Source organism: Dysidea avara, chromosome 8, assembly GCF_963678975.1.
Source record: "Dysidea avara chromosome 8, odDysAvar1.4, whole genome shotgun sequence".
Lineage (NCBI taxonomy): Eukaryota > Metazoa > Porifera > Demospongiae > Dictyoceratida > Dysideidae > Dysidea > Dysidea avara.
Window position 1 is genome coordinate 17922899 of NC_089279.1, and position 19212 is coordinate 17942110.

At 37.9% G+C, this 19212-nt stretch overlaps 1 pseudogene; it reads left to right on the forward strand.

Annotated features, from left to right (window-relative positions):
* The first annotated feature begins 7382 nt into the window (after window positions 1–7382).
* The window catches only part of LOC136264821 (dynein axonemal heavy chain 10-like), a 42994-nt pseudogene continuing 31164 nt past the window's right edge, over window positions 7383–19212 (forward strand).

A 19212-nucleotide genomic window follows, 5' to 3' on the forward strand; every position in this document is an offset into this window, starting at 1 on the left:
GGAAGATCGAAAAGCTCAGTCAAATACTCTAATAGAACAGTCACCACAAAACACTATTGAGTATTGACTATTGGGATCCTTCAGAGTATGAAAACTAGCATCTGCACAACTATCCCATGCATGGGCACACTTAGCTTGCTAAGAATACTTTGCAACTGAAATACACATGGTCTGTGTATGCCATTCTTTAGACTCATAGCAAGCTGAACTATATCCAATCTATGTGTTATGGTCTGACTCCACTGATAACTCGCCGATGGGATGGTACAGAGCAAATGTGGCCTCTTATCATTGTGATGGCTCCTGTGATCTAGTTTATGATAATGGCTGTGACACTGAACAGTCTGTGGATCTTCACACTGTAGAATCAGATGCTATGCAGACAGATATCGTGAAGTATATTGTTCTGATAAACCCTCTACTCAACCATCAGCCTCTACTAATGTAGAGGCTGATGGTTGAGTAGAGGGTTTAAATAGTAGTAGTAAGATGTCAAATCTCATCAGCAAGTTTTATCATTACTTGTCTTGAAGGCAATGGACGTATGTTTTGAGTTCCAGCCTCAGAAGTGTAGCTCTGGCGTCTGCTCCATAAATGTTCAAAAATGCAACACCACAGCACCGCAACAATACAGCACTACAACACAACGGCACACCAAGACTGTAGCAGCACAAGCAGCAAAACACTGTAACATCAAAGCACTGTAAAACCACAGCATCACCAAATTGCAGCAGTGCATAAACACAGTACTGCAACACCGCAGCATCGGAAGATAAATAAATAGAATCAGCTGGGAAATTCAAAACCTGGTGTATCGATAAGCTTTTTATTTCTGTCCAAAATCACCTGCTGCTGCTGCTGCTGCTGCTACTACTGCTGTTATGGTTGCTAGTTACAATTGCATGCTGCTGTTATTAGCTTAGCTGATACCAGCTGCTTCTTCTTTATTACATTCTTAGTTTATGGGCTTGCTAAATTAACTTACACTTTATCACGTCATGGATTATGTGGCTTGATGTGAAAATTGGAGGTGCCAAGCATGATTCTTCTGATGGGTGGTTGACAAACACAAATAACAAGTTATTTCAGTGGTTTCTTATGCTATGGCATAGTACTGTACCTTCACCTTATAAACATTTTAACGATGTCTGATCACTGGTACACTCACTGGTACTGTTTCACTTCAACTATGCACCAATTATGAGGGGCTCACTATCCCAGCATTTGCATCAATCTATTAGAAGGTCCCTTACCACATGTAAAATAGCTTTGTTTACAAGATTTTATTCAGTCTGTAACTTATTTGTCAATACCATTCATATCCATGAGCCACCACTTAAGTAGTTAAGTATGGGAGCATACACTTATAGGAGCATACACCAAGATTATATCAATCCAGATAAGCCTAGTGCATTATGACCTACTAAATTTATTTATTGGAATAAGTAAAATTAGTAAATTTTCTTTGCAAATAGTGTTTTGTGAAGTTTTTGTTAGTTCTGCAGCCGTTTGAATGTGTGAAAGATATTTTTCTAATGATAAATAAGGAAAACTATAATTGATTAAAAGGAGATAAACTAATTCATGTATATATATTTGTTTTGTATGTATTGTTGTAATAGCTATTATCCGTAGTTGCAAGGCTGGATTTTGTAATCTGGAAAACACCCTTGTGCAGGCCCTGATCCTTTTGGTGAAACCCTGTCTTTGACAATTCAGATAATAAAAACAATATATGCTGCAGTCTTCATTTCAAGAGTGGTTTTGCCAGTACACTACCCAAACAGTACACTGACCAAAAAGCTTTTGTGAAATCCAGTACATACTATAATTTTTTATTTTAGCATTAATTTTTTACTTATGTAAAAAAAAAAAATTGTGTCCTCTAAAGTAATCTCAATTACACTACAGCCAGGCAGTGGTGCCTAGCTGAACATATAAAAATGTATCCACCTCCTCTTGGGTATATAGATTCTAGCTCTAGCATAATATCATTTTGCAGTTTTGAGCACTATACAATAACACACTTCATCGTATTTCAATGCAGAATATTAGTAGGGTTTTTAAACATATCTTTGCTGGTTCTATTATATTATAGAGAAACTGAAAAAGAGATGCTTTAATATATATTTGCATTCTTTTTCTTTTGTTTATATCTGCTTGCAGTTTGACACGTTCAAAGGATATCAGCTTTTCACATAACTATTACCTAGTAAAGCTTTCTGAGGAACAGATTATGTCACAATATCATACAGGGAGATTTTTTTTGGTGGATTGTCATTTTTACTATACATACACTTCAATCCCTCCCAATTTTTGTTTTTCTAAAGCTGCGACAATCTCTCAGGGATGCTGCGGTGTCCACCAGCTGCATCCCTGTTTCGATCGGTTAATAAATCTCTCAGAGCTAGCTTGATGAGTTATCCAAATCATTATAATGGTCATCTTCCCAGACGTAAATTAACTATTTTGAATATTTTATGATTTAGCAGTAGTGTGTGATGCATATGGCTTCCTTTGTAACAGAAATCATCTGTATTTTTCATAGTGGCTACTTTTGATTGCAGAGATGCTTTTCGAATAGTTCTTGATTTATACTGGATTGAACATAGCTGACACTGAAGTGTAATGGATATTTTATCTTAATGATGATAATTGCAGTGCCAGAAATAAGCATTTGGTATTGCGTGGTCGTATGTCCTTGCAAAACTAAATTTGCTAGGTAATTTCCAGATTTGGTTGGTCATCCTGCATCATTGGGAATACTCTTTACAATGTGTACAAAAGTTTTACAACAGCTGATAAGTTTCAATGGCAGACAGGATACTTGTGGACACCAGGAAGAATCACCACTGTGAAATCACCAACACATGTAACACCTAGAAACATTTCTGACTCCACGACATTTTAGAAGCCCATTTTCATATGGACTCCTACTAAATTTTGTTAATCAAAAATGTTGTGTATACTATAATGTATCTTACTCATGAGCTACGACTATTTAGCTACAGGGTGTACTATATTAAACACCACAGCTGTGATACATGTAATAGCCACACCTGGTTCAAGAGAATTGTACTACCACGATAGTGATGTGGCTACAGCAAGAATGAACTACCAGCTTCCTTTTTATATCATCCATGTTGCCAGGTATCACGTCTACTTTGGCATGCTGTAACACCATCATTCATCTCTTGTTTCACTACTTCTATTGCATAAATCCCTACTTCATTTTAAATTAACAATTTTTAAAGTACTAGTTTGTTTAGTTTTTTGCTGCTAGCTAAAATGTAACTTGTGACTGTTCTAATAGAATATGATAAATGACTGTTGTATTAGAGTATATGTGCAGCTAGTTAGACCAATAACGAGTGAGGTCATCTTGTTACACTGTTAAGTAAACAGCTAGATTGTTAAGAGGTGTGCATGGTCTCTGTACTCTATCGCTATTAGTCTACCTAGATCTTTAATTGATGGGTGTGGTCGCTAACCTATTGTAAACTTGCAGATATCTAGCTAGCAGATATCTAGCTAGCAGATATCTAGCTAGCAGATATCTATCTAGCAATGGGACTGAAGCGCTTCTGAAATCCAGCTCTAAAATAATTCTGTGACGTCTATATATGTTGCTGAAAGAGTGTTGATACAGAAAATTAATGCCTCGATATGGTTTTGTTGGATGAAGAAGACAAGCAGCCTGACTGAAGATAAAAGAAAAGACAAGGTGCAGAGGGTCTACATTTGTCAGAACCCCAAAAGACACACCCACTGGTGAGTTTGTTATTGTGGCATAAAATGGTGGCAGTGTGCTGCTTCATTTGGCCTCTATCCTTGCAACTGTGGTCAGTGAGGCAGTGGGTGGGGTCTATTCTACCATAGATATTATATACTACGTACCCGCGGGATTGCGTACCGACTTCGTTAACACTTATCAACACTGCCAATCCACGTTGTACTCCAATATGCGGTCTTCTGTTAGTAACCGTAAACGTTTCCCGTAAAACTGGCCACCTCCTGGCGATTTTACTAATACGAAAGATTTAACCTCTTCATCATTATGTAAACAGTGAAAAGATACACTCGAACACTTCTCATTAGGCTGAATTACCAGGAAAACGCTTGAAATACAGCATAAGCATCGTGCAAGCGATTTTACAAGCCTCAAACTCGCCATCATATTTTATCGAATAACGACTAAAAAAACCAAGCTACAATCGTCATGCCTATCTTAAACGATTCGTCTGTGTCCACTCAACCAACAGCATCATAGTAAGTGACATATTTAGCCATTTAACAAGAGCTAAAATCCCCAAACACCTTCCAACAACACGAAGCGGATACCACTATTTTACCACTCAGCTCGTGCCGATTTTCTGGCCGGCTTGGACACTTAGCCGATCAGGATTTATTCTCTAGCCATTGGAACTGTACAGGGTAGCAGATATGATACTGTCGAGCTCCAGTACTATGCCGCCTAGTACAACACTTGCGCGGTACACTACAAAGGAAAAGTGTTAACGAGTACAACGATGATCGTTCCTTTGAAAACCAGCGGTACGCAATCCCGGGTACGTAGTATATACTATCTATGATTCTACGGAACGGAATGATGGACTAAACTACGGAACGGAATGCTTTCTCAAATTGAAGCTTGCAGCTTACCATTGCTATACAAGTTATCGGTGGCACTTCCAGCAGGTAATCAAACGTACCCCAAGAAAGATAAAACGAATTTAAGGATCGATTGTGGGTTCTTGTTGGTTGTCATTAGTAACGAAGTACTAATTGTGGGAATAGCCAACTCAATGCGTTCATCTTCGGATGTATCAAGTAGGGAACTTAATGCATGACTTGTTTTTACTAGTATGTGAGTTGTTTTTGCTTACTTTGACTTTAGAATGTACTGGCAGTCTGGGGCCCAGCCTTTCTAATCGCCATAAATCAGTATGTAGCTCGGTATGTAGCTACACTACAAAGGAAACAAGTATGGTGACAAGGTGAATCAACTCAGAATCTAAAGGAATTTTGTGCAGTGTGTGAAGAGCAAACATTCAGATACCTCAAGGAGGCTATATTGTGTGAACATCAATGATTCATTAGCAGAATAGTGGACTAATGCCAGGATATCTCAGCCTGAGCAGTGAGTTGAATCCAGGATGGGGTCTATTTTACAGAATGGAATGCTTTCTGAGTCAAAACTTGCAGCTTGGCTAGCCGCTATCATTGCTGAAATTGCATTTTATCAGTGGAACCTCCAGGAAAATGGAGTAGGATAATAATAAAATATTAATAGCTGTCTCATGCAGTGATTGTTCTACTACCTGATATATCAAGCAGGTCTCTTCAATTCATTTATTACATGATCAAGGCAAGTTTTGTTATTACAGTACAGTAGCTGATTGGATGTCATTTGTTTCTGCTGATCTTGACAAGATAAATAGTTTAGTAGACCACTCAATTTCTTCAGTTTCAGAGCATAATATCCACAGAGAAATTAACTAGAAAGTTACTGGTGACAGGAAAAGTCTAGGTGATCATGACTTTATTCAGTCTAATAAACAGAATATATGGTTGATTGAGTGAGGTATCACTTTCAGAATGTTCAGATGACCAGTGATGAGATGTATGGATTCATCGAATTTTTGTTGCAGTTGGAGACATTAATTATCCAAAAGCAAACTGACCGTATAATATTAATTCACTTTCTTTATATTTTCTCAATTTTGAACCTGTATACAAATAATTAAATTTTTCTTAGTCAATAGAAATCCTAGAATAAGATGGGAGAGAAAATTTATCTTTGTTTACCTATACTGTACAACTTCAAAGGAAAATGAAGAAAACATACAGATAAATCAATAAAATTAGTACAACTGCAATAAGGTGAATTACAAATTTAAATACATAATATGAATTAGAGCCTTTACATAATTATTGCTCCTTGTAGATGGAAAAAACAAAGACTGGTGAGATCTTGGTTAATTAACGACAGTGGTTGGAGATTAAAAGGGTGGTGACTTCTTGAATATGTTGCAAAGTGGAAGTACAAATCAAAATGGGATATCAATTTCATTATGAAAAAATTGTATACATAGTATTACTGTATTCATTTGTCCTCCACTTAAATATGCTACAACAGTGTCGGTACATTGGCAGTCTACCTTGAAATCCCAACTCTAGAGTAGATCCAACACAGAACAGCCCGCACTGTAACAAATACATGTGATCCCACTGTAATTTCATGGACCAGCTGGACCGGGAATCAATTGAAAATAGACGAACAAATTTAGCCTGTTTTGTATAAGTGAAGCATGTGAAATGTTACACTTAAGAAATCCTAGGATTCTTAGGTGGTATGTAATTAATGTGATCATTCCATTTCAGGTCTGACTAGATACATTGAAATTACACACACACATCTTGGTCCAAATCTGGTGGCTATGGGCATGGTTTCACATGCATAGAAGGCTTATAATTCAGATTTGGTTGATCTTGGAGTTTTGGCATTTAGCCTGATTCAAGGCTAGCAGTCAGACACATCCTTGAATTTGTGTAACAGAAAAACATCAGCTCACTATTGAATACAGCATTAGTCCACTGCACTGGCTGTTGATTACTCCATGCATACACTTCAGTGATGTTTGCAGAATATAGCCTCCTTGTGGTCTGCCAAAATATTTGCTCCTCACACACTGCACAAAATCCTTCAAGTTTTAATTCAGCTGGCTCTTTCCTGCTACCAGTGTCTTCCTGCTTGCTTTATTGGTAAACTGACTTATGACTTGAAAAGCTGGCCCAGACTGTTTTCTAAAGTCAAAATAAGCAAAACAGCTCACATAAAGTGCCCTTCTTGATATATTCGTAGATGAACCATGGATGAACATCACTGATACAGCTCATCCCACAATTAATACTTCGTTACTAATGACAACCAACAAGAACCCATAATCGATCCTTTAATTCTTTTTATCTTATGTTTAATCACCCACTGGAGGTACCACTGATAACTTGTAAGGGCAGTTTCAGCAATGGTAAGTTGCAAGCTTCAATTTGAGAAAGCGTTCCGTTCCGTGGTTTAGTCCATCATTCCATTCCGTTCCGTTCCGTAGAATAGACCCCACCGAGGCAGTGAGACTAAAATTCGAGTTTTAGCAATTTTTAAAAAATTCTATATCCAGCCACCTGTAAGTATTTTCTTATATTTATTGCAGTTTTATATATTATATAGACTATAGTATTATTCCTTAAAGGTGAATTTCATCTCGTAAAATCTCTAGGGTGATTTTTAAGAGAGAATTTTGGGTGATGCACACAATTTTCTAGGCGATCTCTACTTAAATGGTACTACCATACTGTTTGATATGTACACATCCCTGTCAGTTATGTCATGTGTATACTTTCTGTTGTGTACACAATTCAGGCACTGGCAGAAACTTATGGAATCAACTAAACAGAATTTTGACATGAACCCTGAGACATTTACTCTGGAAAATTTGTTTGCAATGCAGCTACACAACTATGCAGACACCATTGTCACATCAGCCAGTAAAGAATTGAGCATTGAAAGAGGCATCAATGAGGTGGTGGAAACATGGCAATAAACTAAGTTTACTATACACAAGTAAGTGTGTATGATGTGCTTATCTGTGAATCGTACATCATGCATGTAAATGCACACACTAGGACCACCATCACTGAGACAAAAATGGTTGGCATTTGCTCAACCAACCAGATTCCCATTAATACAGTTGAGTGAACTGAAGCAAAGCTGTTTGCTCAATGATATCCAGCTGGAATTGAACCTGGGACCACTCAATTACCAGATCAAAGCTCTAACCATTTGACACACATAGACAATACATACACATACACACTTTATACACATTGTCATGTTTCCTCATACATATATAGATACATGAAGGGTACACAAGAGAGAGGTATCATTCTGGGTTCAGTGGATGAGATAGTGACAATGCAATGAACCTTCAGAGCATGTCAGCGTCACGTTTTGTAGGACCATTTGTTGATAAGGTTCAGAAGTGGGAGAAGTCATTATCCCACATCAGTGAGGTGGCGGATGTGAGTATATGAGACAACCAATACATACAGTGTGTGTGATACAAGTTATTGTAGGTGTGGATGGTAGTACAGAGGAAGTGGATGTACCTTGAGAGTATTTTCATCGGTGGTGACATCAGAGCACAACTACCTGAGGAGGCTAAGAAGTTTGACAATATTGACAAGACCTTCAAAAAGGTACAAATGCAAATCATGTAACACTTTACACCATGTGCCAATAGATCATGTCTGATACTGCTAAGAACTCAAGACATGTCACAGTGCTAACAGGCTGTAGGACATGCAGATGTTATGTATTGGTTTGGAGAAATGTCAAAAAAGCTTGAATGATTATCTAGACTCCAAAAGAAATGTTTTTCCACGTTTCTTCTTCATCTCTGATGATGAACTGTTATCTATCCTTGGTAGTCATGAGTGTACTTGTGTACAGGAGCACATGATAAAGGTAACCTTGAGAAATTGTGTATATAGATCTGTACACAGAAACTACTATTTTTAGATGTTTGATAACATCTCAAAGTTGAAGTTTGGTCAGGGTCACACAGGAGAGCCACTAGCACAAGCCATGATATCCAGTGAAGGAGAAGAGATGGAGTTCCGTACTGCTGTTGCTGCGAAGGGTAGAGTAGAGGACTGGATAATTGCAGTACTGAATGAAATGAGGAGGACAAATTGACTGATCACTAAAGAATCTATTTTCCGCTACTGTGAGAAAGGTGCATGCACCCTGGTGAGAACCGTCTAGTCTAAATGTAGTGTGTTTCTATCAAATAAGCAATATTTTTAGGCTTATCATTAACCATTAAACACACAAAATTCTATCTGTTATTTACATGGTATAGGGTGGAGTGGATGTACTGGTTCCAAGGTATGGTGATATTAGCTGCTAACCAGGTCTGGTGGACATGGGAAGTTGAAGACACTTTCATGAAAGTAAAGAAGGGTGATAAGATGGGACTAAAGAACTATTCCAAGAAGCTTCACACTCACATTGGAGAAGTTGTTGTCAAGGTACTTGTATATTGATTGTAATCATCTGTAGTACAACACCTTTTTGACCTCGCACTACAAGCTCAATGATACAAGTAGACTTACAGCATATGCTTTTGCAAATATATAACAAAATTTGTGTGAGAATTCCATTATGTCATGTGTGTGTGTGTGTGTGTGTGTGTGTGTGTGTGTTTGTATTATAGGTTCAGTCTCAGCTAAGTAAGAATGACCGAAAGAAGTTCAACAGTTTACTGATCATTGATATACATAACAGAGACATTGTGGACAGATTTGTGAGGGACAGGTAACTTTGTATGTTTTGTGTTTAGTACGTAAGTATGTAAATGTGTCATCGTTTGACTAATAATGCATTTGAACATATTTGTGTGTTATACAGCATTATGGATGCAAAAGAATTTGAGTGGGAGAGTCAGTTGAGATTCTATTGACAGATGGAGCCAGATGAGTTGATAATCCAACAATGTATCCAATGTACTGGATCATCTGGTTATGGATATGAGTACATGGGACTGAATGGAAGACTAGTTATTACACCACTGACTGACCGTATTTATCTCACCTTAACACAGGTATAATTTGTTATAACTGTCCATGTTATATATGTAAATACTGTTACGGTGATGTGTATGGTAGGCACTTTCTATGCATCTTGGAGAGGACCTGCTGGTACTGGCAAGACAGAAACTACCAAAGATTTGGCTAAAGCTCTTGGTCTACTGTGTGTTGTGACTAACTGTGGAGAGGGTATGGACTACAAGGTGCGGTATTTATGTACATGAGTCACCACACACACACACACACACACACACACACACACACACACACACACACACACACACACACACACACACACACACACACACACACACACACACACACACACACACACACACACACACACACACACACACACACACACACACACACACACACACACACACACACACACACACACACACACACACACACACACACACACACACACACACACACACACACACACACACACACACACACACACACACACACACACACACACACACACACACACACACACACACACACACACACACACACACACACACACACACACACACACACACACACACACACACACACACACACACACACACACATGCACACATGCCTAAATTCTTTTCATAATGTTGATTTGAATTTATAATACTGATATGATTGTTAGGAAACTGATTTAATCATATATGTTCATGTTTATTAGGCTGTAGGGAAGATATTCTCTGGTTTGGCTCAATGTGGTGCATGGGGATGTTTTGATGAGTTCAACCGAATCGATATTTCAGTATTGTCAGTTATATCCACTCAAATCAAAATCATCCAGAATGCACTCATCAACAACCTCAAGAAGTTTCAAGTAAGTCTTAAGTATAATTGGTCCTCCTTTATCTGAATACGATTGCTCCTAGAGTTACACTAAAATGTTCAGATAAGTGAATTTGCTAGGATATGTGATTTATATACAGAGTTCCATTCAAGTTCACCATACATATATTATATCGTATTTACTCGACTTGTGTTGCAGGGGTACTTGCCCAATAGTGCCGCACTGCAGTATTATTCGTGGGTGCGCTACTAATATTTTAAACCTGCCACTACTATAGCTATTCCACATTATAGTTTTATAAAACAATCACAACACGTTGCTACTTACTTCTCCTATACAGGACGTTTCTTTCACTCAAGTCCTTGTACAACCATGTCACGCCTCGTGCTACATGTATGTGGTTGGAATTTTGACTATGTGGCAACCGTTGAAGTTTTACCAGGACAATGCCTTCCTTAAATCTAGATGGAGATTAATACTAAAGGTATGAGAGCACTAGTAAAGAGTAATTACAAAACTATAGTACGGTACTGTTCGAGGGTGCAGCACAAATCGAGCAAATACAGTATATAATGACACACTCGTGACATAATACTCAACAGTTACTTATGACATTCAAATAAGTAAGATGTTCCGGTAAGGATAACCATAGATGCCTTGTACTATGTATTTATACCAGAAATAGCTGAGCTGTGAAAAAAAGGTGTGGTACCCAAACGATGAGTAAAATAGTTGTGAAATCAAATGTGGCTGCCAAGAAATGGCTGCAATGATGAGTGGATTGCATTAACATCATTGCAGCCATTTCATGGCCACCACCTTTGATTTCACAACTTTTTTTTTTCACCTTGGGGACGTCCCTGTATTTTGCAATTCAGCTATGTTGGTATAGATATCATTTCTTTTTGTAAGCTGAAGTCCCAAAAGCTTGCCTTGGAACTGATTCTTTACTTTCTTTACTGTAGGAAGAATAGAAGCAAAGGTAATCGGTAGTACTGTTCAAGTATGGATCCCCTAGGAAGAATGATTTTCAAAGTGGGGGGGGGGGAACGATAGCCATCACCAGTTAACCATAAACTGACAAGACACATTAAGTCCCATTGATACGGCTACTATACCCAGTTCATTCATACGTGTGTTTATATAAAAGCATTGTGAAATGTGTTGTCACTAGCTAATATCCCTACACTTATACTGCTTAGCTATCCTGCTATGCTCCTCTACACCTACTGCATATGTGCTCAATGCATGTATGTATCACGTGAGAAATCATGGTCACGTGAAGGTCTTCTCTTTATGCTAGCTTTTATGAACTTTATACTACAAGGATTACAACATTTATAGTTGTTATCCGCAAAGTGAAACATCGTTACTTTAAGGAACTACAAGCTGGGATGTCAGCTCTAACAGGTGTTCCCAAACTGAGTGTAGATCACATGAATACCACCCAGCGTTCACGGTTGGGCACTTTCATTTTCAGCATCCTTGTATGTTTCTCTTTAGACTACTTTATAAATCAACTTCACCAAAGTCTTTGTAATTTCTGGTTTAATCATGAAGTCAGCAACTCCCATACACTCGCACACTACAGTGACACTGCCCTCTTAGATCTGTTACCACCCTCAATTTGAGTTAAATCTTTCCCAGAGTGCTTTTGCGTGATGGTTGTATGGCTTCTCATATGGAGGTGTGTATTTCTGTGTGTGTATAAAGCTATGGTTGATCGGCTACTTGGCCCAAAAAAGGTGGGGGGGGGGGGGGGGGGAGGTGGCAAAACATGCTTTTGAAATTGTGTGGGGGCCATGGCCCTCCTCGTTCCGACTAGTGGTGTGCAATATAGGATATTTTCCTATCACAATTATTGCACACAACATATCACGATACGATATACATCACAATATAGAACTCATCACTCAACTAGTGTAGTTACACTGATGACACTTGCAGCAGTGATGTACTAGAAGTACAATGCAACATAGTACATGACTAGCATACAACATTGTAAGCTCTTTTATCAAAAAACGTACAGTGTACAATGACATCTTGGGTACATTTTCCTCTAATTATAGCTAAAATCTATACTTCGGCTTATATCACGATATAAAGATTCTGTATCATATCATGATATAAAAAAAATTATCAAGATATTTCGATATATAGCACATATCGCACATCACTAATTCCAACATCCTTGCTGAAGTGAAAACAACCAGTTTTCGCTCAGCGGGTCACATATTGGTGTTAATTTTCATGAAATAGTTGTTAATAACTCCATAGCAGTGTATTGTATTTACCCAAACTTGGTACCAAGGTTTGACTTTAAGCCTCCTCCCTCAGTGTTCCAAATTTCAAGGCAATCAGATTTGCATTTATGACAGCTTTTGTAAGTGTGGAAAAAGAAGAGAAAAAAATTAAACCAATGTTTGCAGGTTTGTATCTTGGGACACCTGCAGCGATTATGCTCAAATTTGGTATATACGTGGAATATTAAAGATAGAGGGCTTTCCATAGCAAAAAAATATTTTGTTTTGTAAAGGTAGCATAGAGCCTTGTATGTGTGAAGATTGCATTATTGTTCTTCCTGTCAATAACACCTGGGTGTCACGCCGGCTTCTCAGGCTGCACAACACACTACTGTGTGTCTTGATATGCAAAATTCACAGAAGGGCCTTTATATGTTTCTGTCCTATTCTATAGTTTGAAGGTGTTGAGATTGCCATGGACAACAGGATGGGCAAATGAACCCTGGTTATGCTGGTCATACTGAACTACCAGAGAGTGTGAAGGTATTGTTTAGACCAGTAGTTGTGATTGTACCTGACCTGATGCAGATCTGTGAGATCATGTTGTTCTCTGAAGGATTCTTCATGGCCAAGGTTCATAAGTACATGTTTTTTATTTATGGTGTATGGTATGTATATGCATATTATTACTACCGAGATACACACACACACACACACACACACACACACACACACACACACACACACACACACACACACACACACACACACACACACACACACACACATATGTGCATATACATGAACTGTCTATTGTCTTAATAGGTGCTAGCTAGCAAAGAAGATGACGGTACTATACAGTTTAGCTAAAGGACAACTCAGCAGACAATACCATTATGACTTTGGATTACGTGCACTAAAGGCTGTACTTGTGATGGCTGGAGAGCTTAAGAGAGGATCACCTGATCTACAAGAAGTGAATTCTAGTGAATCTTATGCCCTTGTTTGCATTCACGCTGTGTTTCATTTTAAGTTTTGTTTGTAAATATACATTGTCTATACAGATGTGTAACTGGGTGTGGAAAAACTGGTCTTATGGCCCATGACAGCAGATTTGATTTTTTACCAAGAACACAAAGCTACATGATAAACTATTAAATTTTAAAATCAGCTAGACTTATGTAAGTGGTTTGCTTTTGCTGGCTGATTTTCCCAAACACAGTGGTGATCTGTACAAGCAGTCTGGAGCCGTAATGGAGTTATATCCAGCCTGGAGATGGCTGTACGTGGCTGTACAGCTCCATGGTGTTGAATAAAGACCTTTGCTGTAAATTTCCTTTCATTTTAGCCAGTTTTGAGACCATAATTTGACTTAATTCATCCCTACACCTTACAGTCTCTTGCCCTCCTCCCTTTTGGAAAGCATCCACTGTACAAGTAGCCAATAGTTTCTCACCATTTTAGTTAGTTTTTAAAGCAGTATCAGGCAAGTTATAAGGAATTGCAGTGAAATTTGGGCACAAATCATTGGCAAGCTACAACACACTGAATACTTAAAACCGGCATTTCTTTAAATAGACAATAAGACCGGTTTTTTCAGACTAGGTGATGTGTGTGAGTACACATACATCTTTGATGCTATATATAATTATAGGATGTGGTGCTAATGAGAGCTCTACGTGATATGAATTTACCCAAGCTTGTGTTTGAAGATGTTCCACTGTTCTTGGGGCTGATCTCTGACTTGTTTCCTGGACTGGACTGTCCCAGAGTGAGATATCCTTACTTCAGTGATGCTGTAGAACAAGCACTGGTGGACAATAAGTACATCTTACTACCACAGCAGGTAGAAACTAATATTTGTGTAGTTTATTCACAGTTTTGTATATTTCTGAACCTGAAGTGTATTCTCTACTTAATTTTGAATGCTCCACTCTCTGTACTAGTCAGTACACTATACATAATGTAGCCATATAGTCCTCAAGATTTATCAAGACACATAATAGTGTCTCATGTGGTCAAGAAAGCTGGTGCACTGCACGGTGAGTATATTGACAGGAAGAAGGAAAACAGCTTTTTACGCATGCATAGCTCCATGGCCCCTTCTCCAAAGTACACCATTTTGCATTATAGCTGTCTACCAGGTAGGGTACGCCACACAGCAAATTTAATAAAATCCGCCACAGCCATTTGCAACATATGGGCATTCAAAGTTTCATTTAAATTTCTTCTTATGCCGTATGGGGGGGCTATTGGGGCTTCGATTTCTTTTCGCACACTTCACAAAAATCACAGTAAAATGCAAATGTGTAACTCAATTGCCTTGATCTTTGGCACAAATGAAGAGCGTGTAACGGTGGATTCATGTACCAAGTTTGCTGTGAATCTGAGGTATAGTCAAGGAGTGATAAGCATTTATCATGTAAAAAAGATCAAACTTCTGTCACAGCCATCGAGTATAAGAATAACTTGAAAATTGGTGTGTAGATAAGCTGATCATTGTAGAAGTGCCTTTTGATTGTTTGAATAGCAATAGAGTTACTGCAACACAGTTATAAAGCAAAAACCAAACAAATGTAAAATCGGGATCGAGATACTCTAATAGAGCAGTCACCATGGGGTAAAAAAGTGTCAAAAAACGTTACCAGAATTCAAACCAAGGACCTTCATACCTATCCTTAACCACTGTACCACTGCTACCTTGGCTGATCACCTCACTTAATTTCTGCTTTATAAATGAAATTTCTAGCTGAAATCTGCTTATAATCAAACATTTGTAGTTCCATAGATCTACCAATAAAAGTACTAGATTGCTCTAGAACATTCTATGTATGTATGTTCTATTATAAGTCCTCAAAAATGTGCACTCTATTAGAGTATTACAATAATATTGTATTAAATCATGCGATGAAATACATTTATAAGACTGTCATCAATAATCATCATTGCATCTAAACAAGAAATGTGAGTAAAGACAAACCTCTGGTTTTGGGACCTTATAAAGTACAAAAAAAAGTAAAATCCACACAAAAAAGGCCAAACTGTGAAAAAATGGTGTGGCTTTAAAAAGCCTGGGTGAAAAAGTTGTGAAATCAAAGGTGGTGGCAAAGAAATGGCTGGTATTGCTAAAAAAAATTAATAATAGCTGTGTACATTGTTAAAATTTATTAGCATTGACATTGTTGCAGCCATTTCTTTACCGTCACTTTTGATTTCACAACTTTTTCCACCCAGGTTTTTTAAGATCACACCATTTTTTCACAGCTTGGCTGTTTTTGTGTAGTATGCAATAAAACAAACAAAAATAAGGTGATTTGGTTTTGTTGTATACAGGTGGATAAGGTGGTGCAGTTGTATGAGACTATGTTAACATGTCACACTGTGATGGTTGTGGGACCTACTGGTGGTGGAAAATCAGTCGTCATACACACCTTGTGCAGGGCACAAACCAAGTAAATTTTAGTCAACACATGTATTTACAACTTTTTTTTGTTTATCACTTTAGGCTGGGATTGGTCACAAAGTTGAACATTCTCAATCCAAAGGCTTGTTCTGTGATAGAACTGTATGGTATTCTGGATCCAATCACAAGGGACTGGACTGATGGACTGTTGTCAAACATCTTCAGAGAAGTGAACAAAACAACAGACAAGAATGAGAGGAGGTATATATTGTTTGATGGTGATGTGGATGCCTTGTGGGTGGAGAACATGAGTTCTGTCATGGACGACAACAAGCTCCTTACTCTAGCCAATGGTGAACGTATCAGACTGCAGAAGTACTGTGCCCTACTAGTGGAGGTACATGCAAGATCTGTATAATTACGAATGTATATGATATGCACATTCAGTACACACATATAGCTATTTGATGATATACACAAATGTACCTATACAGGTTTCAGGCTTACAGTATGCTTCACCAGCTACTGTGTCACGTTGTGGTATGACGTATGTGGACCCCAAGAATCTTGGCTATGCTCCATTCTGGGAGAAGTGGGTGAACAGTATTCCTAATGAGAATGACCATAAAGAATTGATGAAGTTATATGAGAAATATGTACCACAATGTATCTCAATGGTACTGGAGGGTATTGTGGAAGGTCGGCAAGGAGATAAACTGAAAACCATTGTGCCACTAACTAATATGAACATGGTAGGTTGAAGATGCATGTACACATAATTGGGACAGGTAATGTATGACAAAATTACTTTCTCTTCCAGGTGATGCAATTAACAGTTATGTTAGGTGCATTGCTTCCTCTTCCCACTGTGGAGCTAGGAGGAAAGGAGATGGACCAAGCATGGGAATTGGTTCAGAAGTTTTAGAGACTATTTTCATTCAGTGTATAATCTGGTCAATAGGAGCAGGCTTGTTAGAAGAAGGACGAGTCAAGTTTGATGCATATGTAAAAAAACTAGCAGCCCTTATACAGAATAATGGAGAAGGAGCTTGTGCCAAGCAGGGTGAAATCCCAATCAATTTACCAACACTCTATGAGTACATGTTTTATCAGTAACAAATGCTGTGGGTACCTTGGGCTGATAAGGTGCCAGACTATGTACATAAGCCAGGAATGAGATCCTTGTACCCACTGTGGATACTGTGAGAAATACTAATTGGTTGTTACAGTTGATGGTACGAGTGAGGAGACCTGTGGTGTTGGTAGGAGAGACTGGTACCTCCAAAACGACCACCACACAAAACTTCCTACGAGAGCTAGACCCAGAATCCTGTGTATGTTCATTTATACAAATCTTATAGTGTAATTTTACTTTATGCTGTAAGAAATATTATATACTGTTCATATGTGCACTTTACACATATACAGTTCACTTCAGATCGCACCCCACCATTTGTAAGCACATCATTATAAATACCTTTGTATTATAAAAACACAATGGTAATTATGTATACTTAATTATCCATAAATATACTTACTGTGTCCAAATTATAGCTGTTGCTGAACATCAACTTCTCCTCAAGAACTACTTCAATGGATGTACAACGTAACATTGAGACTAATGTTGAGAAGAGAACAAAGGACACTTATGGACCACCTCCAGGAAAGAGGCTACTCATATTCATTGATGACATGAACATGCCACAAGTGGGAACTTACTAATGCATCTAATGTCTCTATATTATAATATATGTAGTGCTTGCTTTAGGTTGATGTGTATGGCACACAACAGCCAATAGCATTACTGAAATTATTGTTAGAGCGAGGAGGAATGTATGATAGAGGTAAAGAACTCAACTGGAAGGTGTACAAAGATATTGGCTTCTTAGCAGCTATGGGGAAAGTATGTTACCATGTACTTCATGAATGTTAGAATGAACACTTTAATTGTTTGATTTGAGCTTTCAATTTTGTTAGTTGCAGTGAAATGTGTCTGCATGCTTTGCTCTAACTTCAGGCTGGTGGAGGTCGTAATGAAGTGGATCTGCATTTCATATCACTGTTTAGTGTCTACAACATCACATTTCCATCATCGGAATCACCATTTCACATATACTCTTCCATCCTACAGGGACATCTCCAACCGTTCAAGAAATGTATGTCTTCTGTTACAGTTGTGTGTGTATGTACATTTGTTTTAACAGTGACAGATGTATGTAGGTAGGTTTCTGTAATTTAGACAGAACTCCCTTTTAAGTTTAACTCATTTACTAGCTTTAAGGATGAAACCGCATCCATTATAACTACTAAAACATTTTACTTTCCACCTCCTGCTGCATCAAGATATTCTAATAGTAATTATCCTAATAGAACAGTCAAAGCTTACATATGAAGGTGTTACATGCTATGTTCTGTAGATGGTGTTCCTATTTACTGATGGTCATGTGGCTCAAGACGGTACACATTTATGAACCTGTTTAGTTTATGGTTCACTTAGCGTACTATAACTTGTAGGATTTCTAGAGCTTATCAACAACATGTTGACTAGTGGTATGGTACCTGCTCTGTTTGCTGATGATGAAAAGGATCAGATTATTGGACAAGTAATCTACTTTTGCACTCACATACATGTTATGGAAATATACAGTATGTACTAGTGCTGGAACGAAGGTCAAAATTTTACTCTAGGAAGCTTCTTGAAAGAAAGCCACCGAAGCTTTGAAGTTTTGTTAATTATGCCATGTTAGTAATTAGTATACGTAGTAATTACACACATTTGAGTGCAATTAGGAAATAATTGTACAAGTAATAGTCAAAATTGCACAAGGCAAAAGCGAAGTGCGATTTATTGTTATGAGTGCAATTATTCCCTAATTGCACTCAAATGTGTGTGATTACTTACTAACACATAATGACCAGCCTTTATGCTTTGTAGTTGAGTTCTGTGTGACCATCAACTGCTGACAGACATTCTTTCAGTACTTAAAAGGTTTCTTGATCTGATTGGCTTTTGCTGTCAGTGTATTTGGTTGGCTATTTAATATATCACTTTCTTGTTGTACTTAAACGGCTTTAGTAATTCTGTTATTTCATTGGTTGTTTTATAGTACAAT